The sequence below is a fragment of the Centrocercus urophasianus genome, unplaced genomic scaffold (assembly GCF_019232065.1).
Source record: "Centrocercus urophasianus isolate 14NV4802_14NV808 unplaced genomic scaffold, USGS_Curo_1.0 seq_10, whole genome shotgun sequence".
Classification (NCBI taxonomy): Eukaryota; Metazoa; Chordata; class Aves; order Galliformes; family Phasianidae; genus Centrocercus; species Centrocercus urophasianus.
Window position 1 is genome coordinate 79,204,911 of NW_024884142.1, and position 22,087 is coordinate 79,226,997.

Consider the following 22,087-nt stretch of genomic DNA (forward strand, 5'->3'; position numbering starts at 1 on the left):
TAAAGAACAGGAAACATGAGATGTTCTATGTGGTCCTTTCTAGCCTTAAGAGCTATAGATCTATAATTTCACAAATACCATTACAAAGAATTCCTTAGAAGTAGTGATGACCACAGCAATAATCTGAATCCCTCTCCTGATTTGGGGTAGATTGTTCTAAAGAATTTTGAAAAATTACAGGCTACGGGACTGTTGCTATGTGGTACTGTCATTACAAGGTTGTGTAACTAGCATAAAGGGGGCACTTTGTAATTTTACAGTATTAGAAATCCCTTTTTGTGGACTAAAGAGACCCTTCTTCTCTCCAAAAGAGCTCATTGTACTTCAGTTCATGAATGAGTGTATAACAAGTAAGCATGTGTACTGCTTTCCTATGTGATGCATTTCTCTCACTAAAATGTGTTAGATTCACTTAGTGAAAAAAAAATATCCACAGAGGAAATTATAAGATATTGCTAATTAACAAAGGCTATTTCTAAGCTAAACTAATTTTCTTCTTGTAGGCTGACCTGAGACAAAGAGAACGCTTTGCCATAGCCAGTCTTCCACTTGAGGACAGCTAAATCATTGTTTTCCATATTTCCAGCAACCTTTGGCATTTGTCACTGTCAAAACTTAAATACAGTGGGATATTTGGAAATTTGGGAAAGGAATGTATAACTGACTGAACAATTGGACATGAAAAGAAATGGTTCTTCAGATTTAGAAAGATGAATAAATTAACTGACTACATGTTTAGAAGGAAGACTGTGTCATTTCATGCTGATTCTCAAACACCATCCTTACATATCCATCTTCAACGTTGTCTGATTTAAAATAAACATAAATAAAATAAATATATAATAAAATAAATAAATAAATAAAACAAAGAAAACCACTGCCACCACCAACAAAAATCCGAAAACAACCCCCAAAACTGTAGCCTATGCTATAAAAGACTGTGACTGTATGAACAGCATGTCTTATTGTCAGAAATCACAATGGTCACAAAAGGTATTCATTCAGAATGGTTAAACTATCTCATAAGTCATAAGAGGAAATAACTTTTCTGACAGTATGACTTTCATCCAGAAGGATGGGTTTGGCAGTGCAGCTGAGACATCTGGATTGTCCAAACTAATGCTAGAAAAAATGTAATGATGTAGCTTTTCAAATGGTGACAGGGGAAACTGATGATCTAGTGTCCAAAATGGATATGCATAATTCCAGATGCAGATTCTTGGATTTTAGATTGTAGTTAATGGTTAGTAACCTTTGTTTCTATCCGCATAACTGTTGTTCTCAAATATATGTACATTGTGCCTTAATAACTACCTCTACTGTTCCTCAGTTAGGGTGCTGTCTTCAAGACATGCTTTTTGCCAATTGCCTCTCAGGTACGGGTAGGAGCTGATCACACTATGAGAGAAAATCAGAAATCTGATCATTTGTCGAATGCAGGAATTAGTTTATTTTATCAAGCACTCTTTTACTGAGTTTCTTAAATTTATGACTCATGCATATTCAAATTAATTCAGCTTTTTCTTGCTACCATGTTTCATACTCTGGGGAAAAGATGTTTGGAAAAGCTGGATGCTATAAAAGGGGTGTTAGCTCTCTTAAGCTTTTCAAATATATTATCCTTTACATTTTCTTTCACCTGGTTTATTCTAACAGGCTTACCATCAACAGTGACTATCTTATTTGCCATGCACAGGCCATGTTAAAATACAGGTGCGTATATTTAATACATTAATTTCGTGAGTGTAAAAGAGCAATTTTAGTTTGACTTGTTTGAAGAAACTCAGTTTTAGTCCCTTAGAGATAATCTGAGTAGATCTGTTTTAAAATATACACTGTGGAAAATAAGGATACATTTGCACATTTGAAAGTTTGGAGGTCTGAACTATACTTCTATTCACCAAGGTGGTTCTCAAAAGTTACTTCTGAGCCACATAGCAAGGAAAATAGAATAAGATTGATCTGCTAATTATGTTCCCTTTGTTGTGTGAGAACAGTTTTTTCATCCCACAAAGGTTCTGTTGATCTTGAAATTTTAGGCCTGGCATGGAGCTCAGTGACTTAAGAAACAAGCAAGCATATTATGTCATCACAATGTTCTTTTTTTTTCTTTTTTTTTTTTCCTTTTTTAAAATTCCTTTTAATATAAACTAAATTGAATTTCAACAGAAGATGTTTTTAACCACAAACCCAAGGCTTTTTTTTTTTTTTTTTTTTTTTTTTTTTTTTATATGTTGAAATGGCACAGTTCTAGAATTTCAAAGCCTTTTTTTTTTTTTTTTCCAAACGTTTTTCAGGACAGGAAGTTCTTCTGGAAATAATTTCAGTTTTTATGAATTTTCATTTGTGTCCGTCTCTCTTCTTTCCCTTTTGAGAGCCTTATTTTCATGTTGGTGAGAGTATTGACAGTTAAATCGGAGTTCTTCTTTTCTATATGATGAAAGATTGAGAGACCTGGGTCTGTTCAGTCTGGAGAAGACTGAGAGGAGGATCTTATTATTGGTGTTTATAAATATCTAAATTGCTGGATAAAGTGATGCATATCTAAATGGATGGGACCAGGCTCTTTTCTATGGTGTACAGTGATAGGACAAGGGGTAACAGGCAAAAACTGGAATATAGAGATTTCCATGCAGACATGAGGAAAAATTTCTTTGCTTTGAGGGTAACAGAGCACTGGAACAAGAAGCTGCCCAGGCTGGTTACAGAGTCTCCGTTCCCGGAGGTATTTGAAACCTGCCTGGATGCTTGCTTGTGCAACCTACTGTAGGGAATCTACTTTAGCAGGGGATTGGAGTAGATGATATCCAGAGGTCCCTTCCAACCCCAACATTTCTGTCATTCCTCTACAAGTACTTTAGATTGTAATTGTTCTGTGTTTTGTTTTTCTATATTTTACATACTCTTCCATTTCAATTATTCATTCACAGTTAATAAACAAGTAGATAGGAGTAGTAATTTTATTAGCTCATTGAGCCCCTTTTCTTTACATCTATCTGGAAGAATAATTCACTGTCACTGATGAACTGTTTGTGTTGATGGGACAAAATCTGATGCCTTCAAGAAATGATTATTAATTAACCTCCCTTAAAATGTCTGGTAAAGGATGCTGGATTTTTATTTTTTTAATGGCAGTACTTGTACATGGTTGCAGTACACTGGAAACAAATGCTTTTTGTGATTTGTCTGAATGGATAACTTGTTCTGCTGAGAAGAAACTAATGCACAAGCTACCTTGCAGCTGGTGATGAGACCTCAATAGCTAAACAGAAGCACCAAGGTTTGGGTAAGTTCTTCACAAATACTACCAAATTATTCTACTGAAAGTCTCTATGAGAAAAGAATTACAAATCAAGTTATTTAAGAGCTCTGAAAAGCAAGGTTGATTCATAAGTGCTGAGTAAGGTTAAATAAGGAAGTTAACAAATAAGCAAGAAGAAATTTTTCTCTTTACTAAAACTAAGAAAGCCTGTTTCAGCTGTTTCTTCCTTTCTCCATTCCAGCTGAATTTTATTGTAGAAGGTCTACCAATTCAGAAAGCAAACGTTAGCTTATATATGAAAAGAATATTGACAATTACAATAGCTTATATCTCATAATTCCGTAGTTTGGTAGTAGAGTTTTATTTTATCCAGAAAAGTTGCATAATCTACTACATTTCTACAGGCGTTGTACAGCTTTAGTGTGTCAAGTCCATGGCAGAATCGACAGACCCTCATGTCCCTGCCTGACCACTCAGAGTTCCCATGCTTGACCTAGGCTTAGGGCCCCAGCTCAGCCCATGTCCTGTCAGCCACTACCCCAGTGAAGCTGCAGCAGTGTCAGGCTCCAGCTCCCCACTGCTCTGCTCAACCATGGGACCCAGTAGCCAGGCCAAGTCCTGGCTTCCCTGCATGGGAAGGTGCTTGGGGCTGGGACTGCCCCAGTACTGTGCTTCTGGTTGGGGAGGTGGGATATGGGACAGCCCCTGGCTGGTGAGGGCCAATCTTAGCAGACCCTAGGGAGCCTGATGTAGAGTTATTTGGTAAGCCCCTGCCACCTAAATTGTCTGAAGTTGTTGTTGTGTCCAGACATAGCATACAGTCATATTTCTAAAAGTACTTATGAGGCAATATTGGCCTCCAGAAGGAAAGGTCTCCTCATGGTAGAGAAGCTGTGTTTCACCAGAAAGTTTTCCTGATGAAAACAAATGCTGGAATCTGCCTGTTACCTTCATCATGGGATGTTCCCTGGGTTGAATGACACTGTGATGTGTTGTATCACAAAAATGCAGGTGAATCAAAAAGGAATTTTTCAGTTATCAGCTTTCTAAAATGAAGTGCAGGTTCATAGCTTTTCTACCCTGAATATAATTCTCGCTTTATGCTTAGCTGGGGAATAGCTGAGGTCTTCTAATACAGATGTTGCCTTTCTATAATAGCTTATATCACAACTCTTCTATCACAAACAGTGAAAGTTGTGGGAGGATGCCTGATTTTACTGGGTCTTAAAATCATAAAATTACTGAGGTTGGAGAATACCTCTATGATCATCCAGTCCAACCATCCACTTACCACCACTGTTGCCCACTAAACCCTGTGCCTAAGTACCACATCTCTACATTTCTTGAACACCTCTAGGGACAGTGACTCCACCACTCCCCTGGGCAGCCTGTTCCAGCACTGTACTCACAGAATTCTCCAATCTGTAGCTCAGATTGTATTAAGGATACACTTAAACATATATATATATATATATATATATATATATATATATATATATATGGGTAGGTAACTCTATAGCTTTCTTTCATCTTCTTTTGAAATGCAAAGTTCTGAAAGCATAGCAAATAGTCTGAAGTCTATCTGGAAAGTGATTAACTCTACCACTGGGATCAGACATGCTCTTTGCTAGACAGAGGAGGGGAAGTAGATACTCTCAATTTCAGCGTGTCTATATATATACCACGTATTACCAGTAGTACTCTTGTAAACAGGAGGAATTAGCAGCAGTCTCAGCAAAGTATCAGCTCTACTCTGTAGGCTCACAGACAGATGGTGCTTCGCAATGCGTCTCTTTTCAATTGAAAGTTCTGAAAGAAGCCTCTCTTTTTCCTTCCAGCATAGGAAACCTCTTATATTTCTTGTGTCAAGACCTCATTAGCAGCCACTCGTAATGCAAAATGGCAGCCCACAAATTGCAGCTACTGGGATATCCAGTTAGATGTGTCTTATATCCAGCGCTGTTCTGAAAGAAGTGTCTCCTATTTGATAACATTGGACCACAGTGTCAGGGGAAGATGTTGGTAGCAGCAGTAGAGGCTGAACCTTCCCACCAACATTCCGTTGCACCTTGTTGCCATGTGACAGAGGGCAGCAGAGGGGCAGTCTAACATAATGACATGGAAGTGCAATATGAAGCAAAGGTGTGTCACTGAATTCCTCCATGTGGAATAAATAGCAACTGCTGACTTTCATGACTCTTGCTGAGTATTTGTGGAGACCAAACAATGGATATAAGGACAGCGAGGTGGGGGTTGGTGCATTTCAGCAGTGGCAACAGTGACAGTGGGTCACCTCCATTGGCGCAGATTTTTATGAGCATGGCATTCATATTCTTGTTCTTCTCTGGTGCAGATGCATAGCTAATGGTAGTGACTGTGTTGAAAAGAATGTTTTAAGCTGAGAATTTGCTCAATCAAATAGTGTTATTATGCTCTTTGTATTGGTTGTAGTTTCTGTGGAAATAAATAGGAAGCATTATTTTCAGAGCAGCCTATGTATTATGAAAATTAAATGTCTGCATGTAACAGTGCGCTCTGGGTTTCATCCCTCACTGTCTGTATTAGTCAGTTACACTTTTCTGCTTTCTGGTTCATTTTGTATTGTTTCAAAACCTAAATTTGATGCTTAGCATCACTGGTATGTTTGGACTGACATAGCACTTGTGCATCATAACAGGGATCAAAGGAGAGATTTTTGTAAATGCAGTAAGGAGCAGCAGGGACTGCCCAGGGAGGTGGTAGAGTCACTGACCCTGGAGGTGTTCAAAGACTGTTTGGATTTTGTGTTGAGGGATATGGTTTAGTGAGAACTATTGGTGATAGGTGGATGGTTGGACTGGATGATCTTGTAGGCCTTTTCCATCCTTGGTGTTTCTGTAATTCTGTGATACCTTTTACTCTTGGAATGGAGGCAGGATGGTGAATTATGGGGAGTAGTTTTCTGTTAGGCACTATTTACAGCTGAATGCAGAGGAAAAACTTATATATGCACTAAAAGCTAAACATGAACTCTTTCTGTTTACTGGGTTATTGTGTACTTCATGCTTCAAGAAGTCCCAGCCTTTGTCTTTGGACATTTTTTCTTTTCTGCTTTGCAACTCAACGTCTGTACTTCCACACTTAGATCAGAATAGTTTTTTCAACTATTGTCGTCCAAACAAAGGTTGATATTGCCCTAACATTATACCTTAGCTCCTGCCTTCAGCTTAAATTCCTGTAGGATCAGCTTAGTAATTTAACTGAAGGTAGTTGTTGCTTGTTACATACCTTTGAAGAGCAGCATTGCTGATTTGCAAGAAGAGAAAATTTATTCTGGAACTAGAGCATGTTACTTTTATGTATATTTTGGAAAATCAAAAGGAAATAAGCAACCTTCCATTTCCTTTTCTCCCCATGCAAAGAAATGAAGCCATTTTAGAGAAGGATATTTAAGTTGTGCGGATGGATGGGATTATTTAATAAGTATTTGTTCTTTTTCTTTTATTACATGAGGTTGTGCTTTTCTTGGATCATGCAGATTCTTGTAAAAATGTAACAAGCTACTATTCTGAATGTAGCAAATAAGAAACAGATGGATCTCTTTAAAGAATAGTCTATCAGTAATATTAATGAGAACTCATGTTTAGAGACCAGGCACTTCCCTTTCCTTATGCCAGGCTTCTTAGTTTGAACAAAGAGAATCTTCTAGCACTGACTTGCACATGGAGTAGGAGAAAAACGCGGTCTTGGTTGCCTCAAAATAAAGCACAGCATTTTTTGTCATTTCAAGATCTGAAACCTTCTTGCCTTAGTTGAAGTGGCCTTGTGTTGTTCAGTTACCTTGCCTGGTGACACTCTTCTCGATAAAGTAAGGCTAGCGATATGAATGAATGGCTGCTATGGTGCTTCTACTTCTTCATGAACCTTGGCTCATATCACATGCTGTCTACTCACAAAACCTGACTTATCTGCTTGCTGAAAGCGAGCCAGCAAACACAGCTTTAGAAATGGCTGGAATATGCCCTTTTGAACTTATTAATCTCATGAATATAATATGCCAGGCCTTGGGCAAGTATCAGAGATACTCTGTGATTCTTGACTGCTCCCAAAGGTCTTATAGCAGAACATGTGATCTGCACAAAAGGTGCTCTTCAGAAAAATCAAGTAATAAGGCTGAGATGTTCCTTTACCAAGTGTATTTTCTTTTACTTGGGGTATTTCCAAAATGGGATGGGTGGGATGTACAGTACTTGTTTGTAGATGGAATGATAACTTAATCTAGATAAAGCACATACATACTGTTATTTTAATAAAAGAAAGTAGGCTTATGTTTAAAAGGGAAATATAATACGATAAACATCCTTTTTGTACTGGTCTGGTTATTTTTTTAAACTTTTGTCAAGTTTGAGGTATTTGCCTTCCAAAATAGAATTTTTGCAAGAGTCTGCATGTTTTATAATACCTTTTCCAGTATCTATTGAGTGAGCCAAAGATCTGTGGTCTAGTGGGCATCTCAGTTACAGCTCTTTATTGAGCCTCTAATACATTAGGCTTTAAGTCACACAGACCTTTCTCTTCCAGAGCACAGCTCTTGAGCCTTAAATGTTCAACTTCATCCAAGCTCCAAGGAAAACTCCACAAAATGAATCCAGTCTTACTTTAGTAATGTCCCCAACTCTTGGATGTCCATGATGTTTTGGTTTAACCTAATCAAAGTATGAAGAGCATGAAGAAGAATTTTTTTTTTTTTAAATTTCATTTTGATTTTAAAGCAACCTGGTGATGTGTGGAAAGAACTTACATTTTTGAACTGTAACTCTCCTTAGAGCATGAAGTCACGTTAGGATGCCCTATTTAGATTTTTCTGACCTTATCATACATCCCTCCTTTAATGCATCTTAGAATGACTTAGAATAACTAAAAATTTGATATTTGCAGTCATATTCTGTAGATGTTATTAGCATTTCTCTCAAATTGTAGTAAGATTACTCGCAGTAAACATGGTAGAGAACAGTGTGGAGCCAGATACTTGTGCCATTATCCACATAACCATGCCAAATCACTAGCCTGGGGTTCACTCATTCAGCTCTCATCAGTGCATCTGTTTTATTATAGATGCCTAGTGTTTAAAAGACTACATGCCTTTGCTACTTTTCTGATCTGTTGCAGGACTTTCATGGAGAAGGAGAGATTAGATTAGGGCGTGAGAAATTGTGTGGAAAAGTCATATTGCCTTCATAAGGAGTTCTGTTGTTCAGGGTGAATCATACAATCAGGAAGGGTGGAAAAGACCTCAAAGATCATCTAGTCCAGCTGTCCACCTACCAACATTGTGCCCACTGAACCATGTTCCTTAGTACCATATCTATTTGTTTCTAGAATACCTCCAGAAGTGGTGATTCCACCACCTCCTTGAGTCCATTCCAGTTCTTGACTACTCTTTCTGAGAAGTTTTTCCTAATATCCAACCTGAACATCCCCTGGTGCAACTTGAGGCCATTCTCTCTTGTCCTGTCACTAGTTATCCAGGAGAAAAGGCCAACGCCCTCCTCACCACAACCTCCTTTCAGGTAGCTGTAGAGGGTGATAGGATCTCCCCTAAGCCTCCTCTTCTCCAGACTAAGCAATCCCAGCTCCCTCAGCCATTCCTCTTAAGACTTGTGCTCCAGTCCCCTCATCAGCTTCATTGCCCTTCTCTGGACACACTCCAGGGCTTCAGTGTCTTGTAGTGGGGGGCCCAAAACTCAACATGGTGCTCAAGATGAGGCCTCACCAGAGCTGAGTACCAGAGCTGTTCCTCCTGATTATGCAATTTATGATATGAACTAGAAGAATGCCACCAGCCTTCTTGGCAACCTGAGCACACTGATAGCTCATGTTCAGCTGAGCATTGACCAGCACACCCAGGTCCTTTTCCTCCACACAATCTTTTAGCCACTCTGCCCCAAGCCTGTAGTGTTGCCTGGGGTTTTTGTGGCCAAAGTGCAGGACCTGGCACTTGGTCTCGTTGAACTTCACCCTACTCACCTCAACCCAGTGATCCAGCCTGTCCCAATCCTTCTGTAGAGCCGTCCAACTCCCAGGCAAATTAAGCCTTCCTACCAACTTGGTGTCATCTGCAGACTTAGTAGTAGTATAAGCTAGCTTGCATTTAAAAAACCACCTTAGATACATTCAGAATAGATTGTCTGTTGTAGTAGATGAAAATTGCTTGAAAAGCAGAGATCCTTCTTGGTGCAATGGTTGAGGTTTTAAAGTATGTATAGTTTATTTTTGTCGTAAATTAGAACATAGAGGCAGAGAAAAAGGGGAAATGTTTCTTTCTGATACAATCAGATCAAATATATGAAAATAAAAGTCCTCTCTTTCCAGAGAAGAAATGCTGGATATTTGATGATGACAATATTAATGACCTTTGAAAATGCATTATAAATCTAGGGCAGTGTCAACATTGGTATTAGTGGTGGATAAGTTTGTTTAAATAGCATTTATAACAGCTTAATCATGAAACACAATCTTTTGGATGTTTAGAAATGTCTCATTCTTAGAGTTTATAGTTATTATACTTAGAGCTGACCTGTTGCTCTGACCCTGTAGCTGGGACTGAAAAGTTGTTTTACAGTCTATCAAACTTGATTGGAAAGAAGAAAGGCTGACTAAGTGGAGCATCACTGATATTTTATTTCCAGTGAAGAGGCACCATTGATGTTCAGGTAGACATCCAAAGCATTAGACCTTCTATATAAAAATGGTGACAACGTGTTTCATTGTCAAATGTACTCAAAAGAACTCTCTTTCAGTATCTCTGAACAATACTAGCACTTTTTTTTTGTTTTTTGCAAAGAACAATGCTGGCCACATTTTTCCATGGGATAGTCATTAGTAGTTTGATTAGCATTGTTCTGTAATATGATTTTCCAGCCAAAATCTAACAGCCTTCCCCTCAATCTCCCTCTGTGAAAAATATGCTAAAACTCTCTAAAAAGGAACAATGAAGTGTTACAATCATCTAGCAAGTACACATTTTTCTTCAGCCACATCTGTACAATAAGGGGAAATCTGTGAAGTGATGAGCATCCTCATCCCCCTTAAATTACAAGAAAAAATATCAGAGTTTAATACACCTTTAATATCTCTAAGAACTTTTCATTCAGAATTATCAGAGTGACCTTGCTCAAATGCTCTTTTCCAACAACGAATGTATGTGCATATTTTAAATAAAGGAGAGTACGTTGTGATGATTTGTAAAACTCTTGTGATTCTGTAGGTCTGAGAAATCTCTGTGTTAGTGTGAAAGGCAAGGTGTAGTTTCAACTTCTGAAGAGGCATGTTGCTGCATCACAGGCTCGGTACTGAGATACTGACTCTAAGATTCAGTAGTGCCTCGTGGAATAAATATTCCTCTACATTTTGAGATCGTGATCGATAAGTATGATTCCTTCTGCAGCCCAATTTTTGTTTTCAGGGTCAACATGAGAAGAAAACCAGGAATAGAACAGAGTAATTCCTTCTGCAGATTTATGGTACGTTAAGATTGAAGTTTCCCTGCTTTCAGTCTTGGTTACAGACATACTAGCCATCATCAGAAGAGTAGGCCTGAGAATTATAGAATACTTCCTACTGCTACCATAACACTTATGTGTTTCTATACCTGACTTCTATACCTTCAAAACTAGTCTCTAGGTCTGCAGAAGATGAAGAAGATGAAGCTTTCTGCCAATGCTGGATAAAAGCATTGGTCATGAATTATTATATTCTAAATATTAATATACTCTAAATATATTCTAAATACTCTAAATAATATATTCTAAATATTATAAATATATTCTAAAAAAAATTATCTATAATATAATAGTCAAGTGGGGAGCAGATGAATAGTGAGGTTACAAAATAATATAGTAAAGTTTTCTTCTCTGTTTCAAGGCTGGAATAATTGTAATGAATGCTGAAAGATGTTCATGATACCCTACATGGATTTACTAAATTTACTCTGAATCTTCTGTGGTGATAAGCACTTTCTTTGTGGCCTTGACAGTAGAATTGTTACTCAGCAACAAAAGCCAGTAATTCCTGACTTCTAAAAGTCTACAGACATGATTTGATATAATATCAAGAACTGAAGCATGCTGAGAAGTATGGATGTCTGTAAAAGATAGTTTCACGGGCTATCTCCAAAACAGTGATGTGTGAAAATAACTTGCTTTCCGCATTTGTTCCAGGGGAACTGAAAGTTCTGTCTGTTGTAGACCAGTGAGATTTTCTTTGACTTAAGAGTATTTTCCTCCATCAGTCTGTTGCCACTGCAAAGCAGTTCTACTCCTATATCATTTAGTGATAGCAAATAGGATGTAATGCATGATGTCTAAGATTCAGTAACTTGTTTGTAGTTACAGAAACCTGTATAGAGGCTGTCCTTGTGCAGATCACAGAAATTAGTGGAATACATCTTTCTCCCTCTGTGATCTTGTCTACTGTTTTTCTCTGTATCCTTGGTGCAGATGTAACCTGTAGGTTTATGGTGGAATGTGCATTTTGAAGGCACAAACGGTCGTTGTGACACTTCCTAAAGCACTGGATGTTGTCTCCTAGACTTTTGTCATTTGTTGCAGAAAACGTCTGATCTTGACTGAAGATTGAGAATGTCCAACCCAAACCATTCAGTGATTCTATGAATGAGAGATGTCAAAGGTCACCTATGTGATCTCAAAAAGCTGCCATTTTGATGTTCTCCATCACACGCTTGGGAAACTTCCTGCAAACATCTCTCTGGCACCACTTCCTGCCTTTCAGTCTTTGGTTTAGCTAATGGCTTTGCCATAGTGGATGCTTTAGAATGATATGGACATGCTAGAAAGAGTCCAGTGAGGGTCTTCCAAGATGATCAATGGACTAGAGAACTGAGAGAGTTGAGACTGCTCATCCTGGAGAAGGGGATCTTAGCAAAGTGTGCAAATGCCTGAAGAGAGTGTGCACAGAGGATAGAGTCAGCTCTTTTCAGTGAGCTTAGTGCCAGAACAAGACGCAAGATGGAACACAAGATGTTCTGTCTGAACAGTGGGAAATGTTTCTTACTGTATGACTGTGCCCTGGAACAGGGAGCCCAGAAAGGCTTTGTGGATCTTCAAAGTCAATCTGGACATGGTCATGAGCAAGCAGCCCTAGGACCAAGTGACTTCCAGAGATCCCTGCCAATCTCAATCATTCTGTGATTCTCTGTCTTGTTTCAACAGGTGAAGAATGCAGTTGTCCTAGCATAGCTCAGAAATTGAAGTCCCAACCTGCTACCCATATTTCTCCTCACAAGTATTTTTTAGACTTGGGAAGATGTTCAGGTGAGGGAAAATAAATAAATAAATAAATAAATCTGTTTGGACAACTTTGGGATAGGAATCAAGATTTTGACTGTTGTTGAGAAAGTCATAGTGCCTCAGACTGAAGGCTAAAAGGAGGTACTAGGACCTTGTTGTGAGCCAAATGATAGCATTGAACACTTAGATACAGTTTTGTAGGTAACCAAGAAGTAGCTGGAAGTGTTGCTATTATTAGCTAGTTGTCAGTGGCTTGAGAGTAGGACATGGAGAAGCAAAGGAGGTAGACAGTGGGTATTTGCCTCTGCGCTTTTGCGTTATATTCAGGTAGCACTCCTATGCCATACGTGACATCTTTTGTATTGCTTTTCTGAGCAATGCTGAGAAGCTATCTTCTTCATGAGGCTACAGAAGCTTGTTTCTGCTGAAATCCTGTGGAGATGGAAAATCCTGTGGCTGCCTTCTCTGCAGATGAGAAAAGCATGCAACTCCTGATAACTGATCTTGTACAGCTTGCTTCAGTGCCAGCAAATTACTTACGTGTCCTGTGTTGGCAGTCACAGACCATTATTTGCATCAGAAAGCTAGGGTAATGGGCATGAGGTGTCTGTTTTTGTGGTTTAGAACCTGTTTTTTTGGCTTGTTGTAATGTCATGAGTACTAGTAATCTTTTGAATCTGCTAGGCTGAAAATTTTTAACTAGCTAAGATCTGAGCGTGAAAGACCATGCACTACTGAGGTGGTGCACACAGTTTGCTCAGTGTTACGAGTGGCTGTGCAGTAGGGGACGTAGGTCACAACTATTTATGGAGTGTTGCTAGACTTGAGGAGCTGCCAGTGGGCAGGTCACTGCCATGACTAAACACAGAATTAAATAAGAGTGATATAAACACTCACATCACTGTAAACACGTCCCCTTTCCTGTTTCTGCCCAGAGAGTTTTCTCTGAGTCATCTCGATTGTAATGAATGCTCTTGTCTGCCTTTGTTTCTGAGCTGCCCTTGATCTCTCTAGAGATATAGCGGTCCTGCATATCAGGACCTGTGGCCTCCTCTGTGCCCTGGGCCTCTATCCTATTCTTGTCTGAAAATTTTATCAGTCTTTGGATATCTGCCATGCCACCCTGCTTCCTGCAGGTGTGCATAAATTGAGAGATTTGTATGACCGTGTTCCTGGACTATGCATGACCAAGCTCTAAATGGGTTGAGGTATGATATTGCTTTGGCTTGTTGTCTTGCACATAATATTCTGTACTTGTTGTTTGGTCTGATAATGGCTCACGACCAAGGTGGTCCACATGGCATATACATCGCATCAGTGGTATATAGAGCTGTGCTGCTCTGATCCCAGTCCTCGATGAAACTGAAAAGAGGTTTCCTGTGGGCCCCTCTCTGGCTAGGACTGATTAGATCACATGGAGTCTGCCTCTACATGGAGTATGGCCTGCTGCTGGCTGTGTGGTCAGGAATCAGCCCAGCTAAAATCCTGCATACATTAAGGCTGTGGCCACACAGATTAAAGCATAAATGTGGCCATAAGTAGATCAAAAGAATAGAAAAGAAGACTGCTATGGAAGATGTCGTCAGTTTTGCAGGAGAGTTGTACTGTGTAGATAGTTGAAGGTGGTAGCAACAGCCTAGAGTAAAGATCACAATTACTTTCTCCTCTCAGAATAGTAGGAAAGCAGCCTTGAACTTTACAAAGCAGGCAGGACCCAGAAACATCATTTTCAAATCTTGCATGATTGGGGAAGCAGAAGGAGGGCATCCAGCTGGGTGCAAAGGCAGTTCAGAGCACAGTGAATTACACAGGTGACGGTACACTTTTCCAGAAGGAATGGATGTTCTGACTTCATCAGAGATTTAGACTGAGTTAAGTCAGAATTTCAGAGCCAGTATTTGGTCTGTTATGGGTCAATTACTACTTTTAGGTGATTTTACTCACATTTCTCACATTCTTTGAAACAGAAAATATAACGTTATGCATGTGAACATTTCTCCACACAGAATTATTGTCAGCAACACATTAGCTTCAGACTGGGCAGGTGCAACTGTAGTGGTGTCAAAAAAGGACAGCTTTATTAGACTTTTAAAATGAGAAGTTGTTTTTTTTTTTTTTTTCCTGCCAATTAGTACTTTTTTTAAAAAAGCTAAAAACGTGTCTTCCTCAAATACAGCACACCATGTACTTCTTAATAAGGACAATGTGTGTGCTGAGTGTCACATTTCAAACTTCAGCTGTTTTTTCTGTTGCCCTATTCAAAACAAGTATGGTTAGAATTTCATTACAATGGGAAAAGAGTATGTGTATATTTGTTTCCCACTGTTCCATAGCACAAAAGCTGCTGGGAATTTGCTCCCATTTTAGCAAGATGTATTGGTGTTTTGTTTTCTTTCTAATGCATAAAAAAGTTCACCTTCAAAAGAGGAGAAACATGTGAAACCAAAAGGCTAAAATGAATTATTTTTCGACTTCAACTGGTATTGATGCTATTACTGTGGCAGTTGGCTGAAATCTTCAGTTAAGTTTCTGAAAGTACATAAAATTAAAGATATAATTAGTGTATATATTTCTGAAGCTTACTTGATGTAGTATGTTCCTTCCTTCTTAAGCTCTGTGGCTTATGAGCTTCACTGCAGGAATCTTCTTTTTGTGGCTGGATATAAGGTTCTTAGGGCTCTCATACATTACTCCAACCACATTATGTAGGGTGAAAGGGTTAGTGTACATGTCTAATTTGACAAGATAAATGAAGTGAATGAACCAGTCTTTATTGCTAAGATAGGGAAATGAGGTGAGGGAGACATATGCCAAAGATCAGATAGATTTGGGCTGAGAATTGAGGCCATGTCTTAGAATTCCCTTAATGATAAGAGAAGGTATTTCCTTTTGGTTATGGCAAACTAATGCAGGTGATGTGCCATATTAAACCGCCATCTTCTATGGTCTTTTGGATATCCCTTCTATCTTGCCCTGCTTATTCAGAGCAAAATATATTTTCACCAACAATGATTTTGCACTGCTTTTGTACTACATGTACAGGAAGCTGAATGAGTGTCTGGGGACCTTTTAACTGGATCTATAAAAAGTCTGTGTCAATAAAATCCTGTCAGATCTATCTTTCTGTACTCTGATTACAGAAGAGGAAAAAGAAACGCATTGCTCAATGTGATGGCAATATTCCAACTAGTAATCTTCTCCCATGTGGTCACGTTTCCTCAGATAAGAAAAATTACTGCTTTGGTGTCAGTGGGGATGGGGTCACTGAATGGGAACAGGAGTGTTCTCTTTTTTTTTTTTTCACAATGGACAGTTGTTTTTTGTGTTTTCCTGACTGCATAAACTATGTCCATGGTTACTAGCCAAAGTTTATTTCTGTAGGAAATAGGTAACCATGTTTGTGCAGTGGGGGTATCAGGACACAGAGGATTTGAAAGGAAGGGTCCAGAGGTCATCAGCTGAGGGGATATGATGAGGAAATGCAATGAGATACACCATGTGGATTCTGGCAAGTACTTCATGGGATGCTTCCTTTCAAGCTCTGGTGAGCAGAAGAGGCAAATAGAAGCTCTTTGATAACACAGCAGCAGGGTGAAGTCCTTTCAGGGCCAGCTCTTCACCTTATATAAAACCATGCAACTGATTTATGCCCACAGAGGGTTTGGCCTAAAGCTCAAATTTCTTTCTTAGATAAGTTCTATTTTCCTTATGTGTGCTCAGACTATCAAAAGCTTGTTAAATGTTTTATTTCATCAAAACTTGTTGCTCCTGCCACCCTATTTGCTCATTATATTCCCCTGAAGTATCATTGTGGAGTAATTTTATTTCATAGTTCTTGTAAAAAATTGTGTCCAGAACTACAAATGGCTTTGTGAATGCCAAGAGCATTTCTGAATTGTCTTTTCTTATTAAGTGACCAGTGGAATGCTGACAGGCTATAAATGTAGAATTAATCGTGCTAGATAATTTATGCTGTTGCTACACTGTTTGTATCTTGTGTTTTCACATTTGTCTTGCTTCAGGTATATCTTGTGCTATGACCTTGTGTTTTGTTACTGCCTAGATCGTCAATTAGACTGTGACTGCTGCTCACGTATGTGCATTTAAAGTTGAGTGCTGTAGAGACTGAGATGTGTTGCTCAGAGCTGACTGAAGACCTTGCCCAAAATTAAGTATGGAAACTCAGGCAGCTGGTTTCTGCGAGCGCTATGCAGTAGCATTCTGCCTCAGTTTAGAACCTAAGGTCTTTGCTGCTTTCCAAATGACCATCTACCTGAACTCAATTTACTCCTGAATATTGCATAGATCTCACAAGGAGAAAGTGATGGTACTTTCTCCAGAGGGTTGGAAGTCTAAAAATAAGTGGAATGTGAAAGAAATATCTTTATTTCACCTTTGAAGGTAACAATCAAATGAGTGGAGATACTAACTCACCCAGATCATGCTAAAAATGCGAAATGTGGACTGAAACCAAAATTTCAGGCAAGCATCTAACAATAGGATGCCAACTTGTCTTGTTTTGGTGTTGCTTTGTGCTTTATACATGCATGAATATATCCACATTTTGTTATACTTAAATAATTATAAAATATGCATGGTAGAAAAGATGGTTGTGACAAATCAGATGACTGTTTCCCTGGCTTTGTGTTACCTTTTGAACCAGGCGATGAGATGTGATGCAAGAAGGTTCCTCATCTGCCTAAGCATGGAAGCATCTGTCTGGCTTAGCAGAGTGCTGGTGATCTGTGATTATTGGCTGAGTTTGTGGTGGAGAATGTGAAAAATCACTCACTGAAAGCATTTTTATTGCAATATGTGCCATGATCTTGTACAACAGGATAGTAAAATTTGTATTTGTTAGATAACTCATCATAACATTTCTTATATCCTCCAAAGCATCTCAAAGGTTTTAGGTCTACGAAATCTTTATAGAGGTAGGTAGAAAAGTGTGAAATTATGTATTATGCTTTACTCATAATAAAGGGTCGTTTTTGCATGGGTTGTGTACCTTTCTGAAATTTCTATCTGTAGCAGACCACTTCTCTCATTCTGCACATATTCTTGTTTTTGGGAAATGGTAATGCAATCTGATACTAGACAGTTTGTGTTGTATCTGCTTCTCTTGCAGCAACAGTAATGCTTCATAGTTGCAGCATGTTCTTACACAGCACAGAGACTCACTCAGCATTCCTGAGGTGCTGCCAGAGGCTGCAGTCAAACAAGGTGAAATTAGGAATAAGTCATTTTTTTGGTTCATGCAGTCCATCTAAGAGAAGCAGATGGATGGCAACTTCTGTGTCAGTGATCAGCCTTTATTTGGTTGACTCTCTTAGCTAAGATTAATGTCAGTGCAATCTCTGTGGCCTGAGTGCCAAAGGTTGAGTTGTATTACAGGTTATATATTTTCTGCAAAAAATAGTGTTGATTTAGTAGTTCATTGAATTTTGATAGTTTGTGTTCCAAAGGTCTTGTCTAGGTAAGGAAACAGTGGCTCCTTACTTCAACGGTGTCCGGTACAAGAATGGAGCATTAGCTAAGTTCTCTCCAGTATGAGATATATACTTCTACTATCATCATGAAGTCCTGAATAAAGACATAAACAGTCAATATATTTTTTTTCACTTACTTTCAAAGCTAGCTAGAGACAACAGGGAGTTAACTGCTTATTGGTCAGATTTGGAGGACAAACACTCCTGCACTGTATAGTGTCCAGATTACAAAACTGCAAACAAATGAATCTCTGCAAGTGTCTGGAGTGTGGGAAAAAAAACTCTGCTTTTATGCTTTTATTACAATATAAATGTCATTGTAATACTGGCTGTCAGAGAAAGCACATGCTTTGGGCATAAATATAGTTAATTTCATTAATCCTTTGAGCACTAGTTTAGGACTATGCAAAGTAGAAGTTAACGAGGCCAGAAAGCCATAGAGACTATCTTCATAAGAGCCTTACTTGCTTCAGGGACATGGAAATTTCCTGCTGAGATACAGCTAAGAGCTGTGCATTTATTAGCTACCACAATGACTTAACATTTGTATTAGCATCAGTTCCATATATGTTCATATGAACTATATCAGTTCATATATATGTAATTTCTTGTCCACTGTTAACAAGTGATGGTACCATATTAATATCATGAACATGGGATCAATTGTTGAGGATCATGAATCATTTTTATTCTTCCTACAAACATCTATTTTTTTCCCACCTTATTTTTTTTAGAAAGAAAGAGGGAGTATTGTGGTTATGTCACCTAGTCTTCAGCAGAGGCCACTGTTATGGCTGGAGGAATACATGTCCCATGCGAAGAGTCTGAGATAATGGTGCATGCTCAACCTGGAACAGAGGCAGCTTCATGGGAGGCCAGCAGCAGCTCCTCAGTGTCTGCAGGAAGGTTAGTGAGAGCGAGGAGCCAGACCATGTGCATAGTGGGAGGATGAGAGCCAGCAGTCATTTAATGAAAAGAGAGAGGATCAAACTGTTCAAAGAGAATTATTTTTTCCCTGTGAGAATTTCCCTAGGCAGTGAAACAAGAGCCCAGAGGTGTTGTTTAGCCTCTGTCATTGGAGGTTTTCAAGACCCAGCTGGACACAAACTAGAGACTTCCAGAGATCCCTTCCAATCTAAATTATACATTGATGCCACACACTTTAAGTTCAGAACTTCAGTGATTTCTTGGGGAAACCCATAAATTTTCTTATATTAGAATAATAGAAATTATTTCGGCGTTGATTAAAGAATTCTATCTAGTTTATAATTATTCTCTAACTTGTGATTTAAAAACTAAATGACAGCTTTGCTTAAAATTCTCTGTTTCAAAATGTACAGCAAAACCCAAAACTTCTTACCCGTTCTCTGCTTTTCTTCTTTTCCTGCCTTCTCTCCAATAGAAGTCCCCAGGTAGAATTAAAAGATATCCTGCTTCTTAAGCAACAAAATATCAACATACGTGACAATACTTGTTGATCCAATGTTTGGTTCCATTTCAGTGTATGTAGTTTATGTGCCTTTAAATTAAGGGCAGTACTTTTGATTCTTATTCAGAGAAGATTCTGCTACTTAATTGAGGCAAATCTTGTAGAATAAGGGGGAGCTATGAGCCACATATGTAACATTATTTTTCAAACATGTATTGGACTAGAAGTTTGAAGTTCCCATAAGTTCATTCTAGAGATGTTTAACTTTTTTTTTTTTGTCTGCAAAAATCAAAGAGGAAAATATATTCTTGAAATGCTGTGTTATATTGCAGAAATAAGTTGTATAAACTTCACTGGAAGAAGAAATAATGACATTATTCCAACATATATATGTTAGAATTTCTCTGACTTAAATCCATGCTAGAAAGTCACAGATGCTTATTTTTGGATCTTGAGAAGACCTAATATACATGACCCTATTTTTGGTTACCATGTACAAGTTCAGGTATCTTTTCAATCTCTGAGTGAGAAAATAAGATTTTGAAATCTTCGGGTTGTTTATGGCCTCTAACTGTATGAAGAACAAGATAAGAATAACATTTACATGGTATTTGAAAAAGAATAGGATTATATCATGCTGTCAGCTTTGCCAGCTTTATTTACCTAACTCTTCAGCTAATACCACAGATATCTCATTTGGACTATTTATTTGGTAAACTAGGATTTAGGCAAGTGTTGATGGCAGGGAGTAACTTAAATTTAACTTATTTAATTTATCTCTACACAGTGAAAAGAAATTGCTCTTTAACAAAGGCCCATCTTCAGCCTTCTTTTCTCATTCTCAGTGATATCTTACCACAGCTGTAGTAATGTACTTATTGGTGAGGCACAAACAAGACTAAGGAGTGAATTGATCTCACTTTGCTTTGCTTTCTAAATGCTGCATTTATCTGTTCTGGCTATTGTTCTGGCTAATTCTAAAATTTGGTCAAAATAATAGGTGTCTTCCCAAAGCTGTTCATCCCATCATAGGAATACTTAGCTGAAAAACTTAATGCTAATCATTCAGTTAGCTAAGGCTAAGTGAGATGAACCTCACCCTACTGAATAGGGTAGAACTTCATCCTCTGCATAAGTAGGCTTTAAATTTATATATATAGACCTTTCTAAATAGTGTTGGAGTAAATTGAGATGGTGTTTAGGAAAAATGTGGAAGAGGACATTGGGAAGGTGGAGTTACTGAAGGCCTTTTTCTCTTCACTCTTTAATGTTAAGACTAACCCTTGTGAATCCCAGATCTTGGAGACAAGAGTGAGTGTCTGGGGAAAGGAAAATTTCCCCTTCATCAAAGAGTATCTAGTCAAAGGCTGTCTTGGCAAACTTGATGCACAAAAATCCATGGACCCCAGTGGGATGTACTTACCAGTGCTGAGGGAGCTAGCAGAAGTGATTGCCATGCCACTCTCCTATGATCTTTAAAAGTTCATAGAGATCAGGAGAGGAGCCTGGGGACTGGAGGAAAGCCAGTGTTGCTTCTGTTTTCAAAGCGTGAAAAGGAGAAGCTGGGAAACTGCACACTAGTCAACTTCATCTCCATCCCCAGAAAGGTAATGGAACAGCTTATTTTGGATGTTATCTTCAAGCAAGCGAAAGAAAATAAGGTTATGAAGAGTAGTGAACATGGGTTCTCCAAGGGGAAATCATGCTTGACCAACCTGGTCACCTTCTGTGATCTCATGACCGTCTGGGTGGATGAGGGGAGAGCAGTGGATGTTGTGTACCTTGACCTCAGCAAGGTGTTTACACCATCTCCCAGAACATCTTCATAGATAAGCTTAAGTAGTGTGGGATAGACGAGTGGGCAGAGAGGTAGACTGAGAACTGGCTGACTATCAGACCTCAGAGGGCTGTGATTAATGGCACAGAGTCTAGCTGGAGGCCTGTAGCTACCAGTGTTCTCCAGGGATTGGTACTGGGTCCAGCTTTGTTCAAAATCTTAATCTGTGACCAGATGAAGGGATAAAATGTACCCTCAGCAAGTTTGCTGATGATATGAAGCTGAGAGGAGTGACTGACATACCAGAAGGCTGTGCTCCCATTCAACAAGAACTGGACAAGCTGGAGAGTTGGACAGAGAGGAACCTTATGAGTTTCAATGAGGGCAAATGTAGAGTCCTACACATGGGGAGGAATAACTGCACTGATCAGTAGGGGATGACCTGCTGGAGAGGAGCTCTGCAGAGAGGGACTTGATGTTCTGGCAGACAATAGGTTGGCCGTGAGCCAGTAGTGTGCCCTTGTGGCAAAAAAGGCCAGTGGTATCCTGAGGTGCATTAAATAAATCATGGCCATCAGGTCAAGGGAGGCAATTCTTTTCCTCTGCTCTACCCTGGTGTGGTCAAATCTGGGGTAATGTGTCCAGTTCTGTGCTTGCAGTTTAAGAAAGACAGGGAACATCTAAAGAGTTCAGCAGAAGCGATGAGGGGCCTGGAGCCCTCTCCCTTATTAGGAAAGGCTGAGAGACTGGTACTGTTCAGTCTGGAGAAGGTAAGATCTTATAAATACTTATAAATATATAGTGGGTGGGAGTTAAGTGGATGGTCCAGGCTCTTTCCAGCAT

The 22,087-nt window shown here is 38.9% G+C and overlaps 1 long non-coding RNA gene across 34 annotated transcripts in view; it reads left to right on the plus strand.

Moving 5' to 3' along the window:
* Window positions 1-22,087, plus strand: part of LOC122159351 — a 369,357-nt gene that overhangs the window by 109,715 nt on the left and 237,555 nt on the right. For 29 of the 34 annotated variants that reach the window (XR_006168484.1, XR_006168510.1, XR_006168512.1 and 26 more), the window contains 2 exons: window positions 1,657-1,713; window positions 3,136-3,286. This is a non-coding gene — a long non-coding RNA (uncharacterized LOC122159351). Of the gene's footprint in view, window positions 1-260; window positions 351-1,656; window positions 1,714-3,135; window positions 3,287-22,087 lie in introns of all 34 variants that reach the window. The other 5 variants (XR_006168486.1, XR_006168479.1, XR_006168475.1 and 2 more) reach the window with 4 other exon arrangements.